The sequence below is a fragment of the Bombus pascuorum genome, chromosome 1 (assembly GCF_905332965.1).
Source record: "Bombus pascuorum chromosome 1, iyBomPasc1.1, whole genome shotgun sequence".
Lineage (NCBI taxonomy): Eukaryota > Metazoa > Arthropoda > Insecta > Hymenoptera > Apidae > Bombus > Bombus pascuorum.
Genome location: NC_083488.1, coordinates 2,828,837 through 2,844,806, shown reverse-complemented (window position 1 = coordinate 2,844,806; position 15,970 = coordinate 2,828,837). Strand labels below are relative to the sequence as shown.

The window sequence follows — 15,970 nt, the reverse complement described above, 5'->3', positions numbered from 1 at the left end:
AGATGTATATAAATTCTTGGATGTTACAGAAATCAAAGAAAACGAGGATAGAAGTATAATTTTCTCTGACAACCGATCAGAGATTTTCCCCAATATTACTGTTTAATAATATTTCCTTAATATTTAATGATACTATAATAAAAAATAATATACAATTTACCTATTCAACCCCTGCTGCCAAAAAATGTCTAAAGAAGAACACGCGCTATTTGTTTCATTATGTACCAATCTGTGGCACCCAGAGCAAACAGAGAATCGTAGCCGCGTGAATTCCAGCAGCGGCATAGTTTTTACCAAAGCGTGATCGTGATGGTTCGGTCTCGAGGCGGTGCTATCGAAACGTCGAATTACAGTGGCAGCGCGGCGGCCGAGCTGAAAGGAATTTGGCTGCGAAGGATCGATCCCTCATCGCGGGAACATCCGAATTAAAGGAATTCCAGTGCTACGATCGCGTCGATGCCGTTAGACCTTCTATTCCTCTCGGTGAAAAAAGGCTTTTGGAGATCGCTGAGAAGGAAAGCTCGCCCGGCCCGAAACCATGAATCTTTCGCGCGGCAATAAATCGCGAATCGTTGCCTCGATTTCCACGAAACTCGCACCGACGCGACGTGCACGCATACTCGCATACCCGCGTCCAGTTAGCCTATTAATTAGCTCGACTAATAAATCGCGACTGGCCCGAGGAAGAAGACGGAGAGAACGCGTTAGTTGTCGTCCTTTTACGTGGAAGGAAGAAGATGCTAAAAGGGATGTCGAGAAGAAGACGAAGAGGAAGAGAAGAAGAAGAAGAAGACGGAGAAGACGAAGAAGAAGAAGAAGCAACGTACGAATTTCGTCTCGCGGTGGACCAGCACAAGAGATGAGAATCGTGAGTCTAGGCTGGCCCCTTGGAAGGCCAAGCCAGCCCAAACCGGGTGAGAGAAGTTGGCCGGCTTCTCTTCTCTTCGTCTCTCCTTTTCTCTTCTCTCCCGTGTCCTCTCTAGTATCCCCTTTCCCTCGCTTTGAGCGCCTGGTCGCTGTTCCTCCTCGCATTTTTATTTTGTCTGTGCTGTGTGCGCTGCTCCTTCGTAGGGCGAAAATGGTTCATGGCCGTTTCTAACCGCCGATTTCGCCGCGAATCCTGCCAGGAGGATCGACCTCTGTTCTCCTTGCTTCTCCTTCTCCTCCTATCTCTTCTTCTTTCGCTAGTAATTTGTTTTTCCCAGCTTTTCTTCCGGTAATTGTGCTCTTTATCAAGTTAATCGCGTCTTTTTAATTTTTTTCTATTTCATCTAATAGAATTCCTTAATGGTGTTATAAGAATTAGAAATAATCAAAGGATAAAGTATAGATCGTCAATGCGTTTGATCGAATCTTTTCTGTTCTAATTTCTATCGAGCTCGTAGCTATCAAAGTTTACTTTTTGAGAACGAAGACGTCGTGCGATGGAATTCATTGTATAATTCGAAGAATAGATTTGACGATGGACTGACAGCGAATAGAACAATGTTCGAAGACGAGCGATCAAGTTAAGTAGGTATTTGAGTAAGTACTTTCGTCGGTCCATAACCACGAGCGAGTAAAGAAGTAATGACAGCGGTTCGATGAAGTAACCGGACACGAGGATGAACGAAAAGGAGGGACTTTAAAGGGAAAATAATGACGCGGGGGAACATTCGCTTATGACGTAGTAATTACGCGAATACAATGATTAAGCGAATTCTGGTTCTCGACGAATTTTTTATTTCCGTAATTTGACTACAGAGAGGACGTACAACGAGCATAAAAGTGTTCATTATTCTTCCCTGCGATTCGATGAGGCATGAAACTATCTTCTATAAAGACCGTATTTGGAGATTATGGAATTTTTCATATTTTCAAATCCAATGATCGTTCTCATAATTCAAGAAGAAAATTTCTTTCTGGTTTCCTTTGCTCGGCAATTTAGCTACGTAATTAGCGAAATTCTATAGTGTCACAAGCTGGAAATTGCCAGAGCTAATTTTTCGTGCGTTGACGCAACTATAAGCCAAATTGCAATCGTCGAATTCAACATGGAGCTATAAAGTGATAAAATCTGAAGAAGATCGAAATAAATATTCCCTTTCTTGCCAGGATTCGTCCCTTTCTCCCTCGATTTGCGTTTCTTCGTCGTCCTATCTGCCCGCCGTGTCCATTCCTTTTGCCTCATCCTTGAAATCGATTAGCGTGTTTACTCGATCGAGACGCGGCTGAGTAACGTGCGAACAGCGCGGCGACCAAATACAATCGCGGACTTGCAAGACAAAGAGGACTTTGTTGCTCGCTGATGAGATCGCGACGCCTCCCCCTTTCTTCGCTTTTTTTTCTCTTCTCTTCGCTCATCGAGAATACTATTAGAAGAGTAGAAGAGATAGAAGGAATACACGGGACATCGAGATAGAAAATTGGTACGTTGATTGCCATGTGAATGGAGAAAAAAGAAAAATCGAAGATGTTCTGCTCGTTGTGTGTTCAACGATCGTTTCGAGCAACCATATGGATTTCCTCGATTCCTTCAATTTCTTCGATTCCTTGGAAATTATCGAACCCATCCGTTTTGATCCGACCAATGTTTTGGACTACGAGCAACGTTGTAGATAACCCGGAGCATGTTGCTGATCGTAAAAGTTGATGATACTTGCTTGTTCAACGATTAGAGAGAAAATGTGAACAGGATTACGTAGTAGAGATTTGATAATAATGATAAATGATAATGAAACTCTGAGTACAAACATCTTCTGGCATTAAATCTATTTTATGAATCGAAGTCGTAATCTATTTGATTGATTAGACAAGAATATTTTAATTCATACAGGAGATTACGAGAGCGAGTTAAGTATCAATGAGAGACAACGAAAGCGGTTATATAGCATGACTTGCCAAAGAATCGAAGAATAACAAAGGGCACTGTTAACCAAGATAACGGTCCAATTAAAAAATTCGAGCGATATCTCGCGATTGAAACGCTGACACTTTTATCAGTATGGTTTCCTTCCATCATTTTGCTTTCTTGGATCCGATGTAGCTCTCTCCGTATCACGGGTCACGAATATTTCCAAGAAACCTAAGAACATCGTAACGATAGAAAGAATGCTTCGTTTATCATGTTAAACTGTTGCATCGAAGCAATTTAGTACGTGCTGAATAGTCTTCTCAAAGATCTTTCAATTGCACTGTAAATCCACTCTCAGAATTTTAAATGCCTCGTGTGTGCCTTTCGATTACTCTTAAACTTTGCAATTCCTTATTTTTTACCTTCGTATCTTTATATTTTCCATTCGATAGAATAATCTTCTAAACTTCTAAGCTTCGCGGATCTGCGATTTAAATTGCAGTCGCGAACGAATCCAAAATGGTCAAGATTTATTCCAAGAATTAAGACAAACTACGTAATCTTGGAACGTTCGCTTTCCACGAATAATCCAAGTCACGTTTCACCGAACGCATCCCTAAATAAAAAGAGAGGTCCGGATTTTATCTGTCTCGTTATTAGAAACTAACGACGTTTCCTCGATCGGTTTTAATTCGACCGCAACGATCGTGATTCTGTCGATCGAATAAAGTAGCTCCGTAGATTCCGGCCATGGCTTCGGCTCTCTCGAAACTTCTCTCTCTCTCTCTAGATCCGCGCCTCGTATCGAACTCTTTTCCTTTACGGGCCATTAGAATCGCCCGAAGCTCCAATAAAACCCGGCGAGATTGCGTTCACGGTTCCGCAGACGATCGAGAAAACGGCGAGTTCCGCGGGCCGACGTTCATTACCTCGATACAAAATTAAAGATCCGTTTGCAGCGTGTCGCGTTAACCGGTTCCAGGGTGCATTTCGCCTGACTGAAACGCTCCACGCGACGACACCGTCCGAAATTAAGATATCGGGCATATTCCGTGCCTTAAGTGGCATCTCTCGCTCGAACCAGCATTCGATTAGCCTCGACAGACCGATTAATTCCGCCGATTCGTTGAAACGTCCGTTTTTAACTGTGCCTCGTTCGATGTGAACAACCTTTTGCTCGGCAACATGTCCGATACTGTGTTCGTAAGCATCGCGACTCGTTTTCCCGGATTGTAATTGCGAGATTTATTGCCCCGTGGAATGTGACTCGTTTAAGATGTGTAATACAGATTGTGGCATTAATAATAATCGGTATAATGCGAGTAGCTGTTTCGAATGACACGTGTGAGCTTATAGTCTTCATAGGTTGCAACTATTAGTGTATTTACAGTCGTTGGTATAATACGAGCCATTGGGTAGTAGAACCGATCAATTCCACTTTTTTTTTTTTTAAACCACCCCATTAAGTTCGATGGAGTTGGTCAGTTTAGTGTCTGTGATTTATACACCTATTAGCAAGTTAGTGTGTTGAATGTTATTTATTAAACGTTCAGGACCGGGTATCGTCTTAAACGATTATTCATCGCGCAATTCTTCAAACACAGATTCACTAACCCAGTCTTTCCTCTCGTTCATCATCCAGCAAAGGAGACAGAGATCGGCGAGGAGAGTAACTATCGCGTTTAGCGTAATCGCGTACAAAATGAACGTTCGCGCGCGTTCGCGTTTGGCAACGTTTAATTATCGGTCCGATACAATGGCCGGCCCGGTAACAGACGGGCCACCGCGGCAGTCGACCAAAAAGTCTATCATTAAAAACGAGCCCCGTTCTGGGTGAGAATAAAAGTACAAAGTATTTCGAACGAAGAAAAAAAAAAAAAAGATAAGAAAACACCGCTAGGAAAAACAAGGAACAAGAAGAACTAGTAGAAGAAGTGGACGTGGACGAAGAAGAAAAGAAAAGATGGACCATGCCGCGATACCTTAAAATGATCATCGCTTTAAAGGATCGGAGAACTGGTGGAGGGAGTAGAATAGAGAAGATAAAAGAAGTAGTAGGTATATCCTTGATGAGCGATCGTTATCACGATGAAAATGCAGTCTCGAATCGATCCACTGCAGTCGATTCCTCCCTGGCTTCTTTTATTAGACTGCCAATTTCATAGCGTCTTCTCGCTTCCTCTCTCATCTTCTACGTTACTATCGTCTCTATCGCGCTTTCACGTTTCCTTCCTTTGTCGTTCTATCCCTTTCCACTCTGTGTCTGTTGTTCGTCGTCTACAGTTTGCCCGTTTCTTTCTTCCCGGTCTTCGTCTCGTTCATCTTCCACCTTCTCTCGCTTCTCCTACGCTTCCTTTTTCCTCGGTCGCACGAAATCTCGCCGATTCCACAGTCAAACGTGTATATACGCTCGGGGACAGATTCTAATTTCAAGCAGAAGCTGTAACGAAATCTTTGAAACGGTTGTATCGGATCGTTCCAAAATTTTCTTACCTTCTTAGTACGAACGTCGATCAAATAATGGGATGCTTAAACAGATACTGCTTTTGCTTGGATATTAAAAAGAATCGAGTAGAAACGCGAGAAATTCGTTAATAAAATTTGTTCCTCCTTTCGGTGAGACAATACAAGTACAAGATTTATTTTTGGCTAATCGTAAAAGTATTACGTTGTCCGAAAAGTTTCTTTCGTTTTATGAGGAACTAATAGACGCACAATGTTTTTTGTTTTATATTATTTTGTCAAATTACGTACGATCCATTTCGTTCTGTTGAGACAAACAACGCGACATTTCACGGACTTGGTTTCACGTTTGTACGAAGGTGCACTGTTGTAAAAATCACGTTTGCGAAAGAAAGACACTTTTCGGACGATCTAATACTAACTGTCTTGTCTTTCTCTTTCATTCCTTGGGCAGAAATTCGGTTCTCCAGCATCCATCCGCTTTCCAACGTTTATCTCGGCCGTGACGTCACACGACGTAGCGCACATGTTGCGACGTCGTCGGAAGAATCATTCGATTATGCAGAGTCGCGAGGGAATCGTGAATTTCACAGGGAGCTCCTTTGTCGCGTGCTCCAAAGCTCCGTTTTCTTCGCGATTGCCCCTCTTTTATTGGGGACCTTGATGGCTCGTAGTCGCGTTACATCGAACGGACACGTTCACCGGAAAAACAGCTTGAACGGAAGATAGCTGTTGAATGTGGAGAAGGAAATTGACAAAGAGGAGGAAAGTTGTAGTTTCTTTCACAAAGGGTGGAGAAGTTGTAGACTTTTTCAGTTTCTTCACATAGTACGGCGGTTTTTCGAGTTTCGTTAAGAAGCTGCGAATTTTACTTGATATTCCAAACAAAACGATTTAACAATTTCGTTATGTATTTATTATAAATAATTTATATCCGACAGAATTACATCTCTGGAGTGACCATTACGTTAATTTAAATTCGTAGGTAAAGCTTTTGAAATAAATGTAAATTTTGCAACTGTGTTCCAAATTTCCAGAAATAAATTACAAATATAGAGAAACCGTATCTTCGTTAGTACTCAATTATATGTAACGTGCAAGGCTTCGGCGAATTGCATCATTAACAATTTGTTCGCTTCCGAGTTGCTTCTTTTCAGTGTAATTTATTTTAACCAGATCCGACCGCTCGGGAGAATTTCTGCAACTCAGACATCGTTTTTATATACAATATTCTTTTAAGGCGAAGAAGAAGGCGGGGGATTTCAATTTTCCTGTCACCGAGCCCCGTTCCATCAATCTCGAGAACCGTGGCATCGAAGTGGAAAACGAACTCGATGACTTCCCGGTAAGAAGGCGTCTCTCCGAGTTACGGACTCCTTTGTGCACCTATATTCGATGCCTTGAAACAAAAAAAAAAAAAAGAAAAGAAAACCTACCACTTAACAAATCCTACTTGGAACTCAATGTTCCAAGTTTAAACAATTCTACCTTTCTTCTGCTATACTACTTTCGTACAAGAAGATTAAATTAGCTGTAACGATCCATTTTATACTCATAAAAATACTTCCATATCCTGGAGAAAATTTCGTCATCTCGAAAATTTTATATCGACGAAACATAATTACGCAATTAAAACCCAGACGATTTGTTTAACTCATCAAGAACCAACGTTGCTTTAACCCAACGTTTCATCTTCATCTTTTTCTTTCTCCTTCCATCCGGACGCTACAACTGTATGAATCTTGAAGAAATTAAAGTATCCTATAGCATCACGATAAAATGTTTCTTGCTAGATCATAGTTTGTATATTCCTTTTTGTGTATCGAATGTGTGAAGTCCCTCTTGCGATGTATCTGTTATTTTAATACATTTGTTGTGTTTTTACAAAACGACTTATCCCCCTCGTTTTATTTGGTAAATACGTTTATGCAATCTTTCGAAATGATTTCTCTGCTTGATCCCTAACGAGTTAATTAAAATTTCTTCGTTTGCAACATTATTCTCATAATTACCCAACGACGTTCTGATGAACTCTGTGCAACAAAATATTATTCTCGAACGTCGAGTAAAAAATGATTGCCAGCTTTCATAACCAGTTCCCGAGGAGAAAAAACAGTCTCATCCGTCTTATTCGAGGAAATTGAGAGGATCGACATCCGAGCGGAATATCCAAGATCCTTCTGCTTGTTCGGGCTCGATCCGAAAGAAGACCGTCGAATATTCAATCCCGCGAGCAATTTCCATTCGTCCCGATGATTTCCCCGCCGAGATCGAGTTAATGAGAATATAATCTTAGTTGTGCGTGGTCTCGTTCGTTCCGTGCAGCCAATACTCTTGCCATTTTACATTCCGTGTCCTCCTTCGTTCCATCCGTTCTTCCCTCTGCGCTGCATCCGGTCCTTCCTTCCGCCAATTACTCTCGTCCCGACGTCGTCGACCGGAATTATCGTCGTCCCTAGAACGGATCCACCGACAGGACTTTTCCTGCCTTTTCCACCTCGCTCCTGGGCTTTGCCGATCTTGCCATTTTTCACGGATCTCCTCGCTACGTAGGAGAAGATCGTTCTCGTTTCAACCAGCTGCATAGGGTTTCGTCAGATTCAGAACAGGAAGAGTAGTACGATGCCGCGATGGAACTTTGTACGCAATAAATCTGTTACCATAAGAGTGTGGATGTTTATGCAAATTTATATCCTTATGAATACGACTGAAGGAGCGGAGCCTAGGTAGAGATTTGTTTCATCTACTAAATGTTACAACGAGCACTGTACCTACTTTGCATATTTTGCATGTTTGCGTATTATGTGAATTCACGCGTACCTTTGCGCCTTGCACAATTTTTCATCGTTGCAATTTAATCATTGTTTGTCATGCTAGGAATAATAAGTCTGCGAAACGAATCACGATATGTTTCAGTGGTTATTCAAAATTTCCTCGACTATCCAAAACCACTTTACGCAGTATGACGAGCTGACAGTCGCGCGAGGTCTTTAATTAAGAGACAAACTAATCGACTTTCGCGCAGACGAACGCACATACCGTGGCAAACGACGTCTCGACGCCATCGTCGAATTTTATTATTGTCGCCAATTGACATACAATTCGAAAGACGTTGCCGATTATTAAACGGTGCATCATGGTCGTACAATGGCCCACCGACGACCGCACAGGAAGGCTTCTATCACCGTTGATTTAGCTTCATTACGATTTTTATTAATAATTTCACTAATTGCCCGGTTTGCCGAATTAATTGGCCGCGTCTGGGAACCGTGCAACATACGTTTCCGTCTTTCAAAGTGTGCTGCACTTACGCGATCATTAAAATCTAATAACATTTCTCCGTGATCGCGTCTGGTATCTGAAATTTTCCATTTACATAGATCGGCCTTGTTTAAGTTTAGAGAATAATCGAATTGTGACTCTCGACATTAAACGAGATGTTGCATAAGCTGTGTCAAGTTCTTGTTGGTTGTAAAGCACCAGTCATCGTTTCTAAGAAACTCTGTTACGAATATTATCTCTAAGATGTAGAGTTACTTAGGCTCCAGCTGGCAGCTGTATAATTTAATCTTGATTGTGAGATGTTTTTGAGAATTAATTTTCTTATAACGAAGAGAGGACTGGTGTCACGCGTTCTGGAACCAAATACCGTAATTCTTTTTTCTGTAAAAAAAAATATAGAAAAATTCATTTTTATCTTGTATAATATCTGCTGCAGATCGAGCTTTATTTATTCGTTGAAGTAGCGTTTAGTCCTGTCCTATCATGTGATAATCCGTTTCGTTTGTTTTAATGTTACGCTATGCCAGCTGATTTGAAATTACGGTTCCTTCCAAACTATAGCTAGATTACTTCAAAACGATTATAAATAGTTAACTTTAATTTTAGCTTCACTGCTATAAGAATATCTCCTCAACAGTGATTGACAATTGAAAATGATATAAACTTCATATAGCTAAATTGTTTGAAACAATGGAAAATTACGTAATACAAAGTAACAGTAAGGTAACAACTTTGGAGAAAAACTTTTTGACAAATCCATCTATCGTTGGTTATACGCTTTAGGGAACACTCACGATCAAGCAGCTGCAACGAAATCGATGGAATGCCGTTCTCCAGGTTGCACCAGAACTTGGCTGGTAACCCGGCTCGATCAACGCACCGATAAAGCACGTCGCTGCGGTGGCTAAAATAAACCTTTGTCATTTTTTTTATTCGCACTAAATTAATCACCGCCGACCGGGAAATATTTCACCGCAATGCGAGATGTTTTATTATAAGATAACGACGAACGGTCGAAACGCGGCCCCCTCAGGAATATTCCAAATTAACTGATTTGATAAACGAGTCGCGTCCATTGATATACTGTTATTCGTTAAAACGCTCGAAACCAGAAAGCTGGAGAAAATTTATGCACAGAAATAAGAAGGTAAATGTTCCAAGACAAACATTCGCACATGGTATAAATAGTACCAATTTTTTAAGACCTTACGTTTTCAGCAATTACGGCCATTACTTTTATTATAAAACACAAAATTATTGTCGGATTAAACATGGTATAAATTATCAAGAATCTTTCGAAAGAAAAATAATTGCACCGTCAAACGACGAAGCCTCGAAACTTAGTTTTTCGGACAATACGATTCATCGTTGTGAATCCTCCAGATGAGTAGACATTTATAAGTTTCGTTTCACTTTCGCTAGATAAGAAAAGAAAACATCTGTCGTGATGCTTGAACTAAACGCTTCGATCTGCTCAGTTCACACTACGAATCATCGATAAGATTGATCTTTCCGAACTCTAGAATCAATGAACCATTAACAACTCGTCAATTCACCAAACAGAGCTCAACACAAACGAAGTATCTTGAAAAAAAAAAAATCCATGAATAACTCTCTTTCACTTCAAATCAGCGAGAAGAAACCACTTCTATCGTCCAAACTCTTTTTTTCTCTCATTCTCTCTCTCTCTCAAAACTACCCCCCTCTCAAAGCCTGAGAAACTAAGAACAGAAACTCGATTATGAGGATGAGGCGAATCGATCGACTCGAGCCTTCCTCGATTCCAGCGTCTGATTACGATGCCTGGATGTCAGCGGCGCGCGAAACAACGCGCAGGGATCGCAGGAATGTCGCTTAATCGTGACGGAAGGAATGATCGAAGTAAGACGTCGAAGGGGTGGCGACGGGTCGTAATTCGATTTGCGAATTGCTCGTTCGACGACGAGGTTCCCTCGGCCACGGTTGATGCCTCAACAAGTTGTATACATGTAATCTGACCCAGATCCTGGGGTCTAAGTGAGGTCTAACACGAGGGAGAAAAGGGAAAGAGAAGGTGGAGGAGAAGAAGGAGGATGAGACGGAGGAGGAGGACGAAAGAGACGAAGGAAGGAGGTCCGGAGGGTTCTTCGGAAGCAGACAAACAAAATATAACAGCGCGAGTTACAAGGAAGGATCCCGAGGAGATGAAGGGTCTCTGACTATCTCTCGCTCTCTCGTTCCAACGATCTCCTTGAAGAAGGAGAAGGAGAAAGGGTGTACCCTCTTGAAGCATGAATGGATTACGAAGAGCCGTGTTCATTCATTCGCTCCTTAGCGGCCTAGAAACCCACAAAAAGTGTATCTCTCGAAGCAACGGTGGCGTACCAGTGGCGTAGACCATGATCGCGGCCCTCTGGCTACCAGGCTGTCTTTTTGCTCGTAGCTGTGACTTTGCCCTGTTTGCGGAACGCTCACCCCGCCCCGGGGATAGTAATTGGGATGTTGTTAAATCGTTACGTGGGAAACGGTGGATGCGCTTCCCTTTTCGACGACCGGCTGCCTTGTAGCGGCTCTCTGTTTGACGAACCGGCTCGAATTGTCGTTTTCGTGGTTTGCACCGGATCGGGAACTCGTTCGTTGACGGTCAGCTGACAGGAAATGAGGATAGTTCTTGCAGCTTCTTAGTTTAGCGTGGAGCGATGTTTACGGTTGTTGCGTTGCTTTCGTTTTTGTTGTCTTCTCTAAATCTTTTCTATTCTTATAAACTTCCTTTAAATTACGAATATTTTTAAGATGAAATGTTAGAAGAACCTGTTTCACGATTGCATATATCGTAATTAATAGCGATCAGATTAAACGTAACGATATATTTCGCTCGATAAAGATAAAAGAGGGAATGAAAAGGTAAAGATTAAATCAGCAAGGGGATATTACGATACCTGAGTACCGGGCCTCTCGAATCCGTTACACGCGCGAGAACAGAAAGGATGATAAAGATTCGACTGCAAGGCCGAGATACTATTGAAGCCCGTTGACCCAGGTCGGTTTCCACCGGAGGCTGAAGTCGTGGGATTATATTCATGGCGCTTCGTCAATCTTAACCCGGCCTTGATTCGTCCATCAATCCATTTCTTTCGAAAGGAACAAGTCGTGAATTACTCAAAGTAGATTGTGAAATATTTGCATGCAATGGTAAAGTAGAATCGTTTATTTATTAACTTGTACACTGACACGTTTTAACGTTCATATAAATAGATTAAATATCATTAATATTATCTTGCTGTAATTATCAAATAACGAGTTTCTTTTTTAACGTTATACTCGAAAAATGATTTTAAAGTCGTAATTAGATTAAAAGTCGAAGAGGAAACTAAAAATTATTAACGAAGAGTAAGAATGTTAATCGTATAGAATCGTGATATTCGAACTGATTTTAGCAAATCCCATATATCAGGCTTTCACATATTCTTTGTAGATAAAGAGACATTTTGACATATTACGTGAACGAGATTGAATTTTCTTTTCATAGGAGAATAGAAATACGTCTCAAGATTGGGGTCTACCCAGAGGAAATCATTCTTGAACCGTTAAATCATTTCCGGTTGGCGCCGATTTCTTGAAATTCTACAAGTAGGCTTCACCATTTCCATTCACAATACGAACACACAACTCTCTTAAATCTTATTTCCAAGAAATTTCTACTATATCGAATATTCTGAATTATGTCTATTCGCCGCTTGTCAAATATATTTTAATTTTGTTTTTATAATTATAATAAAAATTCCGTTTATCTTTTAAATTTTCCTTTATCCACTACCATGTAAGAATTGAAAAGATATCGATCTAGAACGCGAAACGAAATCAAAGCGAACAGAGAAGCAAATATCGATCGTCGAATAAGTAGGAAGGTTTAACGAGATATCGTTAGGTTAGAAGGGAAGTGGAAGCCACGAGTTTGACCGACCTTTCTCAAACTTAGAGACCCATTGAGGAAGGAGGGCAAAGGTCTTTTAATGGAGACGGGAACAGAGAAAGACGGAAGGAAGAGATGGAAGTAAGAGACAAGATTTTGCGAAGGGTCGTTTGCTTTTTGCTCGTCTGAGATGTCGCCGGCAAATGTGCGAAGAAGCCATCTCTTCTCGCGCCGTTTTGCGCCTAATTGAAAGCGACAGTGACCCACTTATACCACCTATGCCACAGATTCTTTTTCTTCCTGCTACGGCGGACGTGCCGATCGTAAAAACTCGGCAACGACGACCTAACGGCTATTATTCGTTGTGTTCGGCGACGGACCGCCTCACGGACCGTTCCACGATTTCTCTTCAGAGATTAGAAGAAACTACGAATTTTAGCCTACAGCCAGTTACAGAAATCGATATATACTCTTCGAATTTGAAAGGTAAAAAAATATAAAAAATAAAATATTTTCGATTTCCTTTAGTAAATCGAAGGCAGAAAATCGCTGCACGTAGATTTTTTAAACTGATTATACGCGTAATTTAATAATTCGAAGAATTATAGAACGAAGGATGTACCATCGTATTAATAAAAAATAGCGAGGTAGAAAAATAGGACGCTGATTGATCAGCTGCTTGAACTTTAGAACTTTCATTTATTGTATTTATAAAAAAAGAATTCATAATTGCTGTAATGATATCCAAGCTACTATGATGTCATAGAATTGCTAAATGTTAAATGTAAAATCTTTTATGCTCAACAAAATTAGCGATGATGCAATATCGTGATTAATTGCAATTGTTTGCAGCATTCTACCATCGAAGGATATACGTGGTCGTTTTTTTCTGTGGCTACGTACGGAGAGATTAAGCAAAACGCGAAGGAAAGATTTGCAAACACGAAACGCAGTTTCGGATAAAACCTCGAGTGAAATACAACTGTGAGCAGTCTCTCTGAAACGTCTAGCCTTTGGTCAGCAAAGCCGCAAATGGAGTCGATTTCTCTGAAACCGCAGTAAGAACGACTGCTATTGACATTACACCTATCCTAACACTTCAATTATTAGCGCTTCAAACGTTTATCTGCTCATATCCCCTTGAATGAAGGTATTACAATTGGACTAACGGACCGAACATGGCATTATTAAACGTAAAAAGGAATCTAACGATCCTTCGCATTAGCTTCATTTAAGGCGATTATGCGATACACGATTAATTCGTCTCCTCTTCTTCGCTTACGTAACCACGTACATATACGAGTTATCTATAACGTATAATGTTACAAGCTTCAATCCGTTCGATCTCGATTCAGAAATTTATCTTAAAAACTCATATTTATAGCTCCTCTTCTAAGATATATTCTCATAGATTTGCATATATAGATTCGACAGTTTGTTTCCATAATTATTAGGATTAATTCGTATATTCAACTTTTAGAATTTATTCCTTCTCTAAGGAAGAATTCTTTTACGTTTCCCCGAGCCTAGAATTTCACAAACTTTTCGATCACAAGACCATTTATGAACTCCGTGTCACCTATTTTCAATTCTTGTTACACACAAAATCATCTCCCTTGAATACTCGCGTTTATCGTAATTCGATGGAAGAACGTTGGTTTCTAGTTTCCGGGAAAGAAGATGCCCGGTCCTGTTCCGTAACGTGGCAAGGGATGGAATCGTCTCGTGATCCAACGGACGATGTATCCGCGTACACGTCCCGGGGTAATTACTATCGGCCGGATAGGAAGAACGCTCGGTGGCCGTGCAAGCCAGGATCCGCGCTGACTTATTATTTCTTAGTGATTTTCTGAATTGCGCCGGCCACGAACGCGAGCAATGTCTTCGTGACGTAAACGAGATAATGGCGAGCTCTGCTCGCATACCCACGATGTAGACATAATGACGACGCCGGCTATGGGATTATAGTTTGGCCAGCAACTCTCAACCGCTCGTTCGACATCGTCTCTTTTAAAAGAACGACGATAGTGGAGTCGCGCTGAGCGCGCATGGTCTCGTTTCCCCTTGGGGCAATTTCGCGCGTTTGCCAGAGATACACGAATTCAGATACGCGCCGTCGGCAATTAGTCCGTCTAGCGAGATTACAACTGCGATCAAATTGAATCGGGACCTCGGCAATTATGGCAAATATAATAAGCGCGCTCGCGGCCGCCACGACCGGCCGTAATTACACCAAGAGAACGGGCCACTCCGTTCTTTTGTTATCTCAATTTTCAGTTACGCGCCGCTTCGATTCCGCTACGAACTCCTCTTGTCTGTTGCTGTCTAAACGATTTCGCGGGCCACGGAACTCGTGACCACGGTAAAATGGCATTAGGTCCTCGTTACGGTGGAGATGCGTTTTCTGACCAACTAACGTTCTGACGAATAGACCCGTTATTACAAATTTTAATAACGAACGTTTTAAAAAATAAAAATTGTCGACGCCACGTTTAGTGACTCGTGGCACCCTCGATACATTCACGCGAACTCGAGCCTCGAAGTTCGTAAACTAAATACCACGCATTTTGTATAGAAAACTATCGATCGTCTAAAACAAATAACAAAAATTCTCGCAACTGCCATGTTCTTCGTATACGATCCCTTCGGTATAACTTCCTTTGTGTACGGTCCAGGAAGCAGTAAACAGTTCCTTCGAAAGGAAACGTATCTTTAAAAGATCACGAATGCTCGACGATTCCATCGATAAGCCGTGGTCGTTTCGTGAGCAGAGCTAACACGAGACCGTGGAAGCAAAAGGTGGTAACGGGGAGGGTTGGCACCGAAAGACACACGAACTTGGGAAAAAGATAAGTACCTGTCGGGCATAACTTTCCTCTTTGGTCCGCCATTAGAGCAATTTGAACGTCTCTTCGGAGCCGCAGCGGCAAAAAAAGCCGATGAGTCGTTGCGCTAGACTGAAGAATGATCGGAGAGGCGCCGAACCGCTTTCCCCTCTTCCTCTCTGACTTTCAATCTTACACTCTTTCGACTATCTTCCTTCCTCTTGGTCGTCCTGCAGTCACGTATCCTTACTCGTCTCTCACACCTGAAAAACCTTCTTCTTCTCTGTCTAGCCAAGAACAAACTCCTTAACTCTATCTCTATTTTCTACCATCTTCTTCGTCCCCCGTTGGTCCAGCTCGCTCTTACAGGACTCGTTAGATTCACCCGGGGATTATGTTTCGTGCTATTATAGCTCTCTCCAGCGAGGAACACCCGCGCTTCTTCTCTCCGTTCTCTTCTCGCTTCTGTTCGCCGTATTTCTTCTTCCTTTCTCTTCTGGTTCTTTCTCCTCCTTCGATCCCCACTGGTACGCAAGACATCGTCGTTTCTTCTGCCCACGAGGAGGCCCGGCGGCGCTGATTGATAAAATAGTTGGCTCGTCAGTGCTGAGTGCCGAATAATTGGTTTGTCAGTCAAAGGTGATCGCGTGAAAGGATAATGCTTGTCAACGGGAA

The 15,970-nt window shown here is 41.7% G+C and overlaps 1 long non-coding RNA gene across 1 annotated transcript; it reads right to left on the bottom strand.

The window, feature by feature from the left end:
- Positions 1–8,646: 8,646 nt before the first annotated feature.
- LOC132916133 (uncharacterized) lies at positions 8,647–15,770 on the bottom strand. The gene is made up of 3 exons (XR_009660018.1): positions 15,625–15,770; positions 15,328–15,558; positions 8,647–8,959 (listed from the first exon to the last, which is right to left on the bottom strand). It is a non-coding gene; the product is annotated as an uncharacterized LOC132916133 (long non-coding RNA).
- Between the last annotated feature and the right edge of the window lie 200 nt (positions 15,771–15,970).